Genomic DNA, 15,391 nt, shown 5'->3' on the forward strand with positions numbered 1-15,391 from the left:
AAGTTCAGACAGCGACGAAGCAGCTGAAGGTGACCAAGAACCTGAAGCAGCTGAGGGTAGCAAAGAGCCTGAAGCAGCTGAAGGTGACAAAGAGCCTGAAGCAGCTGAAAGTGATAAAGAGCCTGACGAAAGTAACGGTGACGAAGGGCTCGAAAGAAGTGAAAAGGCAGGAGAGCCTGATCAGAGGAGGGCTTTCCCAGAAGCAGACGATAGAGAAAAAGGAAAGGAGAACGTGATTGATTCCCCAGAAGGAGGGGACAAGGCAGAACAGAACGAAACAGTTCAAGCTTCCACAGAAAAGATCGCAGGTCCATCAAATGGACACGGTGCAAAGAGGAGACTAAGTATATCACCAATAAAACAAAGGACTAAAGAAAGTTTGAACGACGGAGAAAGGCCAAAAGTGAAAGAGAAAAGAAAGGAAGTGTCTGTCGTGGTACCATCCTCAAGTGAAGAAAAAGACTTGGCCAAAGAGGAAAGTACCAGCGAGGCAGAATCAAAGAGAGAGGCAAAATTGAAAAGGAAAAGAATACCAAACAGGAGATATTCTGGTCCAGAATGGGCATATGTAGTCAATGACGATTGGACTGACGAATTTGTATCTCTTAGCCTCGAGAACGAAGAAGAAGAGATACCAATAGAAAAGAAAAGTTTTATGGACTCTGTCGATTGAAAGGGTAATAAATGACATTGCTTGCTACAATCTAACGTGATACAAACAACCAGCTGAGACATTGCTAAACCGGATGAGACATTTGCTAACTTGATAAGACTTTGAAAACCTGACTGACTCTTAACACGATTTGAGACAGCGTTGCTAACTGAGAAAAAAAAAAAAAGAAAAAAAAAAAAAAAAGAGTTATTGCCGAATAGAGACTGAGTTATTGCCGAATTGAGACAAATGCTGCTAACCGATAAGTGACTGGCCTCTTGAAGAAGACTGTGTGAACATCGCGCTCGTTCAGCTTTGTAACTGAATTGCTAAATAGTTTCTTTATAGATGCTTCTAGCTCTCTGATTCTATACAGATCATGACGCAAAATAGTAGAAAGAAATATTGTAAATATGTGTGTATAGGCTTGGTAATTGCATGTGTACTAATAATAATGGCAATAGTGCTTGGAATGCATGGAAAGGGTGAGAATGAGAAAATTGATGCTTCTACTTTTGCTCCTGTTACTATCACTGAACTAACCGCATTGAAAAGACTAGAATTAGATGAGAGACACTTGCATGATAAGAAAGAACTTTCGTATAATGTTTTCTATCGCTTGCTAACAGAATATGTTGAGACTATGGATGCGAAAGATTGTTATGTGTGTACACAGATACCGACATCAGTAAAGGAAGGGGTGACTTATCACCACATGCCTCTTACATACGGGATTACATGTAGTATAGTAATGTCTAGGTTTTATGGTCAAACTAACATACAGTATTTTTACTCAAATTATGATGTTACCTTTGCATATGTTCCTATAATAGCGCAGCTAAGCCAGATTGCTAAAGATTGGGATGCTAAAATAATGAGGGAATTTTTCGAGCCAATGCAACCTTTTGAAACGGCTCACGCTCATAGGGAAAACCTTACCTGCTCGCTCTCTGCAGTAGAAATAAGCTTTTTAGATCGCACAGATGATAGAAGGGCACAAATGAATGCGAAATTAGAAAAAGAGCTAAGTAAGAGGACTTCAGTAGATCATTATGATTTTTCCGCAATAAAGACACAAGGGAGAATAGCTTTAGATGCTTGGCATGTAGGGAAATTTTGTATATATCGAGGTGAATCTTATTATGACAACATTTTCGTAGGAGCGAGTGAGTGTAAACATACGTTTATCTTTAAGGCCAAATGGACATTCATGATGAACGGACTTGACCCTGTCATACCAGGTGTATATTACATTTGTGGGTATAATGCCTATTATCGTCTTCCGAAGGGATGGTGGGGAAGATGTTATTTGGGTATAGTGTTCCCAAAGGTTTATCAACTGGATGACCTATCGATGATTCCAAAGACATCTGGATCCCATCGTATCCAGAAAAGAGAGACCGCAGCTGCTGTGGTAGGAGATATATTTGGAGCCATGATTCCTTCATTGGGAGTTGTGTTGAATACTATCAAAATAAGAAAGTTGTCTACTATAGTGGATAACATGTTGACAAAGTTTTCAGGTGCTATAATCCTGATAGATGCTGAACTTGCAGCGGAAAGAGCTATGACTCTTCAAAACAGGCTTGCCTTAGACATTCTTTTAGCAAAGGATGGCGGCGTTTGCAAAATGCTTGGTGCGCGCCACTGTTGCATGTATATTCCCGACAACAGTGTGAAAATTAAAACTATGCTTGCTAATCTAACAAAAGAGAGTGGAGATTTGAAGGAACTGAAAGAACCAGGAGTGTGGGAGAAGGTTGGAAAAGGACTTGCTTCAGTGGGAAATTGGATTGGGGGAATTTGGAATGGAATATTACTAAAAATAATACAGGGAATTTTAATAGTACTGATTTGCATATTTGGAATTTGGGGAATAAAAAGGGGAATAATAATGATTATGGAAAGAATTAAAAGAAGGAAGGAAGAGAAAATGATGAAAAGAATGGCAGAAGAATACAAAGCGAAAACTAGGGGAATTAAAAGGAAAAGAGAACTGACAGAATTTTAATGGAATAAAATTTGTGGGAATAGTTTGTGTGATGACAAGTAGTTATCAGAGGAGGGATTGATGACGCAGAAAATGAGGGTTTTCATTTATTGACGCATAAACGTAGTGTGAAATAATCATGTGTGACTTTAACCGAACTAATAAAGATTGTACGGGGACAAAATGTGCCCTCAGAGTAGTTTGCCAACATTTATAAGCGTGCTTTATATAACGTGGTGTATTAGAATTGCACTAATCTGACATAATCATAAACGTGTGCTACGATTTGCTTGTTTGAAATGTTTTAGCTTAGCATTACTTTAGTGCAGGCTTCGGCCTAGTTGCCTGGTCTCACGATTTAGATGCTCGTATTTTTCCAATGTGCTAATAAACGTGTATTTCTGCTTGAAGCTGTACTTTTCCACTGAGATCGTTCACATGCTTATCTTAAGGTTTCGTGCCAGCCTGGCATTTTTTCTCTTTGCTCCAAGGTCAATCTGCAGGTGTGGACAATGGAAGCTCTGAAAGTGAGTTAATTGGTATAAAATGTTGCAACTTGCGTACCCGTCTCCAAGGATAATGTATGCTTAAGTAAAAGCTTGAGAACTGTTGTTTTTGATTGGACAATTTGAAGCTAACCTATGAACCCTCCAATGGAAGACCCTACTGGATTTGAACTGTTGTCTATTTAAACCAGGTGCACGAGAAGAAAGGAGCCATTACCAGCCCGATACCCGCCATTTTGCAGGACATTGCAGCTAATATGGCCCACCTTGCTGCGACGCCATTTTGAATGAGACTTTGATGCTTTCTCTAATCGAGAGAAAGAGACTTAAATGATTCTAACCCTAGAGACTTTAACTTTGATTTGTCCCTTTGCATGAAGTAGTAGTTTATCTTGCCGCCGTGAGGCAATTGCCCCGTCCACCCCTGCCCCTTTGCCCCGTCCCATGCTGATCGAGAAACGATACCTGTGAGACAAAGACTTCCTTGAATGCTGATTGAAATTGGTAAATATGAAAGGAAATTGTACAATTGCATTGTGTTTCTTTTAGGTAACCAACTGCTGATTTTGATAAGAGCCCTAGTTAGGAGTTTTCTAAATTAATGTTGCTAAATTGTTTTTGCATGAAGTCCCACATGCCGATGCTAATTTGAGGTTAGATGAGGATTCCTTTTTGTTGCACGATGCAATTTGAGACCTTGTTATGTTGACTCAATGTATGCAATTAGCTCATTACAGATTATAGTTTTAGTGATTTGCATTGCTATTATCGAATGCCTTGTTATTCAAATGCTGCATAGATTGCACCTGTTTCGCCGTTATGGACAGCTATTAATGTTCATTTACGTTTATCATTTGCTGCTGAGACACATCTATATTGTGTTAGCTTTGTTAATATAGGGAAATAAATTCACTAACTTTGAATAAACTGGTGTGGTTATTCCTGACTGAAAGGTCAGGGTTCGCCGAAATGTATTCTGGATTAATTGTTAAGTGTTATGTTGATCAGGGCATTGCTTATGTTCGTTATTGATTATTGGTTTGATTAAATTGACTGATTAAGGGTGGAGAGGGTCCCACTTAGCCAAAAGATTCATCGGCCAAAAGAGCGTCCAAAGTACAGGTAAATTACTAGTACGTAACGCTCTATCACTGTCTGTTCTGCTAGCCTCTTGGGAAGCCAACTAATATGTAATATACAACAAGGGACAAAGGATGTTCCAGTGCCACTTACTAGGATGATTTTGGCAAGTCCACGCTTCCTGGAGCCATATGTCGGTAAGTGCTCCATGAACGCAATGGGTGCATATGTTAGCTTCTTGTGCCCCCGGGACAATTTGGTATGGGACTGTAGATGCTTGTGCAGCCCCTTCTGTAATACAGAATGCCCCGGTGTATATATTGTGCCAGGAAAATCACCAGGGTATTTTCCCTCGTTTGCATGGGTATACAGCCCCTAAAATGTAATCCGGGTCAGCTTCAGGGCTTGTAGACCAATAGCTGTTTTTATTTCCCCTTTTTCTACGCTGTTTTTTACATTATAAATTTTTCGTGTGGAGTCTGTTTTTTTAACTTATTTTTTTGGAAGCAAATGCATGTCACCTTCAGACATTTTATTATTTTACACTTTTAATGCATGCCATATATGCGTTCAAAAAAGATTGCAGGCTTGCCAAGGCCAGATGCGTGGTTGCTTTAGGGGATGATTCTTTAAAGACACCATTACTGCCAACCAATTGAGCTAGTTCTACGTCCAGTCAATAGCAGGTAACCCACTGTCATCGCAACAGACTGGGCCACGGTAACAAAACCAGCTTGTCTACTATCCAACCAAGTCCATCACTTGACATTGAGGTGGTAACCTTAATTTAAGGGAACTGCAAAGCAACTAGTAAAGCATTAAGTACAGGTGGGGCCAGGAGGAAAAGAGGGGGCAAAAATTGCAAAACCATTCCTATACCCAACAGAGTTCGCTAAAATATCAGTTTCAGCATTGGTTCACTCGGGAGTTTTCAGTAACTGTCTCCCCAGTCACTCACTGGGGAGCAAACAGAAATGCAGCTTTAGGTAAAGTGGATCCCCTACTCAGTGATGAGCATGATCCTTCCTCGATGAGAGCTTTTCGGGTTTGGAAGACGTAAATGACTTTTCACCATCTCCAATCCTCACCCTTGCAGAGAAACTTAATAAACTTCCATTTGAAGACATTCACTTTTTTTTAATCAACCTGCACGTCCTAAAATTCGCTAGCCCAGACCCATTCGGTTCAGTAAACACTGTCCCAAAGCCCACTTTCTAGTTTGTAAGGTGCAAATACTGTCCATTCTAGATCTAGGTAAAAAATCACATGCACAAATATGTACCTGTGTCTTTAAGTGACCAGTACCCACTTTAGACTATTAGTTATCAATAGAGGCAAATGGGCAATAATAAAACCTTCGTGATCTTCATGCAGACTCATCATGTCCCTAGATATATTTTCAGGTCTGACCTTAGCCAAAATGTTTTGTTTTGCTAAAGTTATCTAGTAGTACAAAAAAGTTGCAGACTAACCTCCTTATAATGGGATGTTTGAGCCAACCCTTTGCATTCATTGGTCTGTTGTTCAGTCATTCACATTTTGTTCTGCCAACAGCAGTACACAGCATGCTGTAATGGGTCAGCCATTGGCCAATTTTACAAGTGACGGCATTCTGTTCTTTCATAAGGAGCGCATTCTTACATAAAGTATTACCCTTAAATTAGGGTCCCAGTTTTCGCCAAACAGTCCCGGTTTTCCCCAGACAGTCCTGGTGTCCCGACGCTTTTCATAATTTTAAAGACATGTCCCGGTTTCTGGGACACAGGTCAAGTTATGACGCAAAGGAGAATTTAAAGGCATACTCTCATTAAATAATGTATTTGTTTCAGGCATGGCAGGTTGATGTCGGCTGCATGAATGCTGCAGCATATGGGAGACAGACAAAGCACAGGAGGGACCAAGGGTAGAGGTTGAGCTATAGCTAATGCTATTTAAGAATGTAACAGTTGTGTGAATGTATGTGTGTGTGTATATGTATATATGTGTATATATATATATATATATATATATATATATATATCAGCAAACAAATCCTTCGTGCATATAACCTCAGAAATTGCCCGCACTCCGAGGTGCTGCTTTGAAAAATGTATTCACACTCACGAGTATTGACCAACAATATCTATTTTTAGTAGTTATTCAAAATCTAATACAATGGTGAAGTCGGTTTTATAATAAGGAAAGTGTAACTTTTAGAATGCTACATTTTCCCTGCCTGAAGTCCATGAAGGCTAATTTGCATTGGATCTTCAGATTCTCTTAGGCAGTAATTAGCTTTGAATTGGTATGAAGTACCTCCCTGGAGCGAAGAATTGACTGACTTGAATGGGCAGATATGAGTCCTCTGAACTCCCCAAAATATGCAGGGTGGGGGCTCTGGGCATCCTCTTTGACCTTTACTTGACAAGTTTCCTGGGCTCACATATACCACTTCAGGTACATTGGCAGAGGAGAGAACAGGATGCCAAGACGGTACTTGTGGATCCAGTGACTGGTTGATGAAGACTCATTTTTTGTTCTACCAGACTTCTGTCTCTGGGTTTACATATAACCCAGTACTTGAAAGGATAGCAAGGCAATTGCTGCGAATCCACTATCTGGTTGAATAGATTTGGGTGTTTCAGCTTCTAGTAGAGTTGGAGATGGAAGGCGACGCAAGAAGGACACAAGAAGGAGAAGAAGCAAGGAGCCGGTAGCTGGAAGCAGGTCGGCAGGAGCGTAGCTGAGTACAGCTAAGTGGGAACATAGCAGTGCCTGAGTGGAGCCAGCACAGGTGGGGAGGCTCACGGCTGAGCAGTGTGCTGCTACTGTCTGCCAATGTGCTGGGCTGGGTCAGCCAAGAGAGGTCTCAAGGCAATGCTGTCCTGCTCCTGCCCTTGTCCCTCCTGAGCTCTGGGGTGCTCTGCCCATTTTCTGAGCTTTGCATGGTGAGCTCTGGTATTATAGATGCTGTAGGGTCAAGCACCAGGTATAGAGGTGGCCAGGCCAGATGCTGGTGTGGCTTGTGATTAGGTGCTCTCTCTTTCCCACTCTTGCCTTTTATCAGCTTGCCATCTTTTTTTCATAGCCACATCTGCCTGTCTGTTGCTTGTGCTAGCCACCCAGGGTACTCCTGATCACCCCAGCTCAATAGGTGGAGTCACTTAAGCTCTCAGAGCTTTTTGCCTCTTCACAGCGCCAGGTACATTTTTGCTGTTGCAGCCTTGAGAGGAATCATGTAGCAGAGCAGGTAGGCAAGGTGAACATTGATTTGAAGTACTGCCCGAGCTGCTGTTGCTGATCCTTAATCCTGTTGAGTCACAAAGGACCTGAGAGGCTGAGGTTACAAAGAGTGGTGGAGATATCCGAGTGTCATAGGGGAAACTGTGTTGAGTTGAGTTGGCAGTGCACAGTACTACACTGCGAGAGCAACTGGGTGTGCTCGTGCCTCTGGATCGCAGGATTGCTTTCCCTGAACACTCTTCAGGCACCCTACTGTTGTGACTACCGGTGGTTAAGGAGTTAATCCCTGTTGTTTGCATTAGTGGTTTGCAGAGGGGATAAGAGTGCAAAGCCCCCGTTCCTAGTGAAGGCGGCCCATCGGGCATGTAGTCAGTATCCCCATGAACGTTCCACATTGGAAGTCATGATAACTACCTGATGGAGGTCAAAATTACTTCTTAAATGAAAAACAGCAACTTCCAATACAGATTGGGAGCTGCTAAAGTCTGTTGAACAAGACCCAGAGGAAGATCCAAACTCAATAGATTATTGTGCTGCCCGCAGGATCTAACACACAATCATGTCTCTACAAACTATGAGTGTTAGAAATTGGGTTTTTGGTTAGCAGTCAGGTTACCCCCTGTCCAAGCAAAAGCCCTCACTCTAGTCAGGGTAAGTCATACACAATCCAAGATTATCCTGTGCCCACCCTCTGGTAGCTTGGCACGAGCAGTCAGGCTTAACTTAGAAGGCAATGTGTAAAGTATTTGTGCAATAAATCATACAATACCACCATATAGCACCATAAAAATACACCACACAGTGTTTAGAAAAATATATAATATTTATCAGGATAATTGTAGGTCAAAACGAATAAAGTTGGAATGTGAATTTGTAGAGATATCACTGAAAAGTGACATAAAGGGGGTCATTCTGACCCTGGCGGTCATGGACCGCCAAGGCCAACGACCGCGGGAGCACCGCCAACAGGCTGGCGGTGCTCCCATGGCATTCTGACCGCGGCGGTACAGCCGCGGTCAGATACGGGAAACCGGCGGTGTACCGCCGGTTTCCCGCTGCCCAAGGAAATCCTCCATGGCGGCGCTGCTTGCAGCGCCGCCATGGGGATTCCGACACCCTTACCGCCAGCCTTGTTCTGGCGGTTTTGACCGCCAGAACCTGGCTGGCGGTAACGGGTGTTGTGGGGCCCCTGCAGTGCCCATGCCAATGGCATGGGCACTGCAGGGGCCCCCTAACAGGGCCCCACCAAGATTTTCAGTGTCTGCCACGCAGACACTGAAAATCGCGACGGGTGCAACTGCACCCGTCGCACCCCTTCCACTCCGCCGGCTCCATTCGGAGCCGGCATCCTCATGGAAGGGGGTTTCCCGCTGGGCGGGCGGGCGGCCTTCTGGCGGTCGCCCGCCCGCCCAGCGGGAAACTCAGAGTTACTGCGGCGGTCTTTTGACCGCGCAACGGTATTCTGCTGGCGGGACTTTGGCGGGCAGCCTCCGCCGCCCGCCAAAGTCAGAATGAGGGCCAAAGTGTCTTAAGTCTTTAAAAAGCAAACAAAGTCTCTTTCAAGCACAAAGTACCTGGTTTGGAGTGGAAAATCTCCTCAGAGGGCCACAGAAGAAGAGATACGTGGAAAAAGGGTGTGTGCGTCGACTTCTCCCCAGCACACACGGACTTGCGGCGTTATTTTTCACGCGGGGAAGTCGTGCGTCGTTTTCCAGCGCGCAGACAGTCTCTTTCTGTGGATCGCGGGGATTACCAGATGTCCCTGGTCTGTGTGTGGATTTTCCACCTGCGCGTCATTCTGCGGGGCTGCGCGTCAAAATTTCGATCTCACGGCAGGCGTCGCGTCGATTTCTCCTCTGGAGGTCGGGCGGCGTTGTCCTTGCGAAGCCGTGCATCGAAGTTCCGGTCGTCCCGAAGGCGTCGCGTCGCTCAGTGTCGGTGTGCAGCGTTTTTCTCGCCGCAGAACAAGCTGTGCGTCGAAAATTTCGGCGCACGGAGCGTCCAATTGAAAAAGAGAAGTCGTTTTGGTCCTGAGACTTCAGGGAACAGGAGGCAAGCTCTATCCAAGCCCTTGGAGAGCACTTTCACAGCCAGTCAAGAGTTCAGCAAGGCAGCAGACCAACAGCAAGGCAGCAGTCCTTTGTAGAAAGCAGACAGGTGAGTCCTTTGAGCAGCCAGGCAGTTCTTCTTGGCAGGATGTAGTTTCTGGTTCAGGTTTCTTCTCCAGCAAGTGTCTGATGAGGTAGGGCAGAGGCCCTGTTTTATACCCAAATGTGCCTTTGAACTGGGGGAGACTTCAAAGAGTGGCTAAGAAGTGCACCACGTCCCCTTTCAGTTCAATCCTGTCTGCCAGGGTCCCAGTAGGGGGTGTGGCAGTCCTTTGTGTGAGAGCAGGCCCTCCACCCTCCCAGCCCAGGAAGACCCATTCAAAATGCAGATGTATGCAAGTGAGGCTGAGTACCCTGTGTTTGGGGTGTGTCTGAGTGAATGCACAAGGAGCTGTCAACTAAGCCCAGCCAGACGTGGATTGTAAGGCACAGAAGGATTTAAGTGCAAAGAAATGCTCACTTTCTAAAAGTGGCATTTCTAGAATAGTAATATTAAATCCAACTTCACCAGTCAGCAGGATTTTATATTACCGTTCTGGCCATACTAAATATGACCTTCCTACTCCTTTCAGATCAGCAGCTACCACTTCAATACTGTATGAGGGCAGCCCCAATGTTAGCCTATGAAGGGAGCATGCCTCACAGTAGTGCAAAAACGAATTTAGGAGTTTTACACTACCAGGACATGTAAACTACACAGGTACATGTCCTGCCTTTCACCCACACAGCACCCTGCTCTAGGGGTTACCTAGGGCACACATTAGCGGTGACTTATATGTGGAGAAAGGGGAGGTTTAGGCTTGGCAAGTACTTTTAAATGCCAAGTCGAGGTGACAGTGAAACTGCACACACAGGCCTTGCAGTGGCAGGCCTGAGACGAGGAAAAGGGGCTACTTAAGTGGGTGGCACAACCAGTGCTGCAGGCCCACTAGTAGCATTTAATCTACAGGCCCTAGGCACATAGAGTGCACATTACTAGGGGCTTATAAGTAAATTAAATAGTCCAATCGGGTATGATTAAAGGGAGAGAGCATATGCACTTTAGCACTGGTTAGCAGTGGTAAAGTGTGCAGAGTCTAAAAGCCAGCAAAAACAGTATCCAAAAAGTGGAGGGAGGCAGGCAGGCAAAAAGTTAGGGGTGACCACCCTAAGGCTGTCAGATCTAACATGTGTCCCCCCCAGCTGAAAGTGGGGAGAGCTTCCCGACCTCCTGGGAGCTCTCATCGCTAAGGCGGAAGTATCAGGAGATACCATCAGCATTGGCGGGGTCAACCCCGGGGCGATGTTCCACCGTAAAGTCCATCCCCTGTAGGGAAATGGACCACCTCAAGAGTTTTGGATTCTCACCCCTCATCTGCATGAGCCATCTGAGGGGCCTGTGGTCTGTCTGAACATGGAAGTGAGTCCCAAACAGGTAGGGTCTTAGCTTCTTCAGTGCCCAGACCACAGCAAAAGCTTCTCTTTCAATAGCACTCCACCTCTGTTCCCGTGGTAATAGCCTTCTGCTAATAAAGACTACTGGTTGGTCTAGGCCCTCCTCATTTAGCGGTGCTAGGACCGCCCCTATGCCATGCTCTGAAGCGTCTGTCTGCACAATAAATTCCTGGGAGTAGTCAGGGGCCTTGAGCACGGGGGCCGTGCACATGGCTTCCTTCAGGGAGTCAAAGGCTTTCTGAAAAGCCTCTGTCCAATTCACCAACCTAGGTTGTTTCTTGGAAGTGAGTTCTGTCAAGGGTGACACAATGGTACCATAGCCCTTGACAAATCTGCGGTAGTATCCTGTGAGGCCTAAAAAGGCTCTCACCTCAGTCTGAGTTCTAGGTGGTTGCCAGGCCTTGATAGTTTCAATCTTGGCCTAGAGTGGCTGGACCTTGCCACCACCCACTAGGTGTCCCAAGTACACCACGGAACCCTGCCCAATCTGGCACTTACTAGCCTTGATGGTCAGGCCTGCCTGTTGCAGGGCCTGAAGCACCTCCTTGAGGTGGAGCAGGTGTTCCTCCCAGCTGGAACTGTAGACAGCTATGTCATCCAGGTAGGCTGCACCGAAGGCATCCTTGCCAGCTAGGACCCCGTTAATCAACCGTTGGAAGGTAGCGGGGGCATTTTTCAATCCAAATGGCATCACCCGGAACTGGTAATGGCCATCAGGGGTTGAAAATGCGGATCTCTCTTTAGCCCCCTCAGTCAAGGCGATCTGCCAGTACCCTGAAGTAAGATCAAACGTACTCAGGAACTTGGCAGCGCCCAGCCTGTCAACGAGCTCATCAGCTCGGGGGATGTGGTGAGCATCCGTCCGGGTGACTGAGTTGAGACCCCAGTAGTCCACACAGAACCGGAGTTCTGGCTTCGCACCTGGGGCAGTAGCCTTAGGGACCAACACCACTGGGCTGGCCCAGGGACCACTGGATTTCTCGATAACCCTTAAAGCTAACATCTTGGAGACCTCCTCCTTGATGCTGGCTTTCACCTTATCCGATAACCTGTACATTTTGTTCTTCACAGGGAGACTGTCACCGGTGTCAATGTCATGAACACAGAGGTGGGTCAGTCCAGGAGTAAGGGAGAACAGGGGGGAGAACTGCTCCAACAGCTCATAGCAGTCTCCTTTCTGGTTTAGAGTCAGGGAGTCAGAGAGGATGACCCCTTTTACTGACCCATCACCTTCTTGGGCAGAGAAGAGGTCGGGGAGAGGTTCACTCTTCTCTTCCATTCCTTCATCTGTGACCAGAAGCATGTTGACCTCAGACCTCTCAAAATGAGCCTTTAGCCGGTTGACATGGAGCACCCTTAGGGGGTTCCTAGGGGTTTGGAGGTCCACTAGGTAAGTGGCCTCCCCTTTCCGCTCTTTTACTTCAAATGGGCCAGACCAGCGGTCCTGGAGAGCTCTAGGCTCTACTGGCTCCATTACCCACACTTTGTCTCCAGGTTGAAACTCTACCAGGGTGGCCTTCTGGTCATACCAGCGTTTCATTACCTCTTGACTGGCCTCAAGGTTACTTTTGGCCTCTTTCCAGAAGCGGGTCATCTGGTTGTGGAGGGCCAACATGTAGCTGACCACATCCTGAGGGGGTGCCTTTGGAGCTCTCTCCAACCCCTCCTTGACAATGCTTAAGGGTCCCCTGACAGGGTACCCATAGAGAAACTCAAAGGGACTGAACCCCACCCCCCTCTGGGGGACCTCTCGGTAAGCGAAGAGAAGGCATGGTAAGAGGACGTCCCACTTACGCCTCATGCCTCAGGGAGGCTACCATTCATGCCCTTCAAGGTCTTGTTGAATCTCTCCACAAGACCATTAGATTGGGGGTGATAGGGTGTGGTGAACATGTAGGTTACACCACACGCATCCCACAGAGACTTCATGTATGCAGACATGAAGTTAGTGCCTCTGTCAGACACTATCTCCTTTGGGAATCCCACACGGGTAAATATCCCCATCAGAGTTCTGGTCACCACCGGTGCAGTTACGATCCTCAGAGGGATTGCCTCTGGGTAACGGGTGGCATGGTCCACCAAAACCAGGATGAACCTGTTGCCTAAGGCAGTTTTGGGGTCCAATGGACCAACAATGCCGATGCCCACCCTTTCAAAGGGGGTGCCAACGACAGGAAGTGGAATCAGGGGGCTTTTAACCCTTTTCCCTGCTTTACCACTGGCCTGGCAGGTGGGACAAGATCTACAGAACTTATCTGAGTTTGTCCTCATTCTGGGCCAATAAAAGTGGGTGACAAGCCTGTCAAAGGTCTTGCCTTGCCCCAAATGTCCTGCCAGGGGAATGTCGTGAGCCAGCCCCAGTAGGAAGGTTCGGTAACACTGGGGGACCACCAGCATACGCGCTGCCCCAAAGACCCGAACCTTAGGCTCACTGTTGAGGAGATCATTCTCCCAATATATGTGGTGATCGCCAGAGGCTTCACCTGCCGCCTGGTCTGAGGCTTGCTTCCTCAGACCCTCTAGAGTGGGACATTCTTTCTGCGCCTTGCAGAATTCCTCCCTGGTGGGTCCACCCTCAACTTGCCAGCCAGCAAGCTCCGGTAGGTCACCTAGGATGGCAATGTCTTCCCCAGTTGACTCGGGAGCCCCGTCAACCACTGCGGGAACTTCTGGGACCGGTTTCCCGCGCCCCTTGCCCCTCCTCTTGGTAGCTCTCTGGGCCATTGTTCCAGGCTCCAGACGCCCTTGACTTCCCTCTCGGTCAGCCATGGACCGTGTGGTCATGCAGACCCACTCAGGTAACCCTAACAGGTGAGATCTGAGCTCCACTTCTTTCCAAGCAGTATGCTCAAGATCATTGCCTAACAGACAATCTACAGGCATGGCAGGACTCACAGCTACTTTCAGAGTACCAGAGACCCCCCCCCCCCCCACTCAAAGGGAACCAGAGCCACCGGTAGGTGACTCTCACGATTGTCAGTGACTATGACCTGGTGGAATGTATTAGGGACTATCTGCTTTGTTGACACCAGCTGACTCTTGATAGTAGTCATACTGGCTCCTGTGTCACGCAGAGCCTCCACCTTCTGCCCATCAATGGTGACCCACTGCCTGTACTTGGAAGTATTTTGGGGCATGTGGGCTTTGGGCACCATTTCTCCTTCTCCCAGGGACACTAGGGAAATCTCTACCTGTTCCCCAAAGCTATCTGGGTCCATCTCCCCCCGAGCGCTACACTAGTTAACCCAGGTGTCTGTCCGGTAGTGGACGGTGCTCTCTTGGAGCACTGGGGGTCGCCTTTATAGTGACCATACTGGTAACACTCCATGCATTGGGGGTTGGATTTCCCTGACCTATCATATATCCCTGGCTTTTTCCCAAATCTGGAAAAGGAATGGTTGCCACCCCATCCCTGGGAATTCTTTTGGGGGCCTTTGGAGAGTTCCTTATCTGTAAGTTTATCTCCCCCCTCTTTCTTCTGTTGGGAACCCTGACCACCTTTGTGGGTGTCCCCCCCAGGTACCTTCTTGGACACTCTGGTGCTAACCCAGAGGTCCGCCTCCTCAGCAAGCTTCCTGGGATCAGTCAGCTTACTATCCACTAAGTGCTGGCGCAACTCTGTAAAAGTAGTATTAAGCATATGCTCTCTTAGAATCAAGTCATATAACCCTTTATAATCATCTACTGTGTTGCCCTGCACCCATCCATTCAGTGCCTTACTGGAAAAGTCAAAGAAATCTACCCATGTTTGTGTGGTTTGTTTGGTGCTGTCCCTGAACCTCTGACGGTATCCCTCAGGGGTCAGCCCAAACTTGGCAAGTAAAGTGGCTTTCTGAAGTGGGTATGTGTTTTGATCAGGTTGATCCAATGTGAGAAGTGTGTCCCTCCCCAATGGCGGCACATAACCCCACATAGCTACCCCCCATTGCCCTTCAGGAACCTCATGAGCCCTTAGTGCAACTTCATAAGCAGCTAACCATTTATCTATGTCATCTCCCACCACAAAACTGGGCACCACATTTTTGGGTATATGAACCTTCTTTTCTCCAGCAGGTCCTGTATGTATGCTGCCACCATTATTGCTGGATTCAGACTGTCTCGCCTTGATCTCCAGCTCCTTGAGACACAGTTCATGAGCCAACAATAGTTTCTTTTCAGCCAAAGCTCTCTCAGCCTCCACCTGCTTGGCTGCTCTTTCAGCTTCAGCTTGTTTGGCTGCTCTTTCAGCCTCAGCTTGCTTGGCTTCTCTCTCAGCCCTTTCCTCCTGTTGACCCTCAATTTTCAGTTTTGCCATTTGCAATTGGAACTCCCTTTCCTCTCTCCTTTCCTCTGCGTTCAGGCTTTGCACAGAGACACTGCTCCCTGGTCTGGAAGGGGCACAATTGCAGTGGTAACATCA

This window comes from Pleurodeles waltl, chromosome 5 (genome assembly GCF_031143425.1).
Source record: "Pleurodeles waltl isolate 20211129_DDA chromosome 5, aPleWal1.hap1.20221129, whole genome shotgun sequence".
Taxonomy (NCBI): domain Eukaryota; kingdom Metazoa; phylum Chordata; class Amphibia; order Caudata; family Salamandridae; genus Pleurodeles; species Pleurodeles waltl.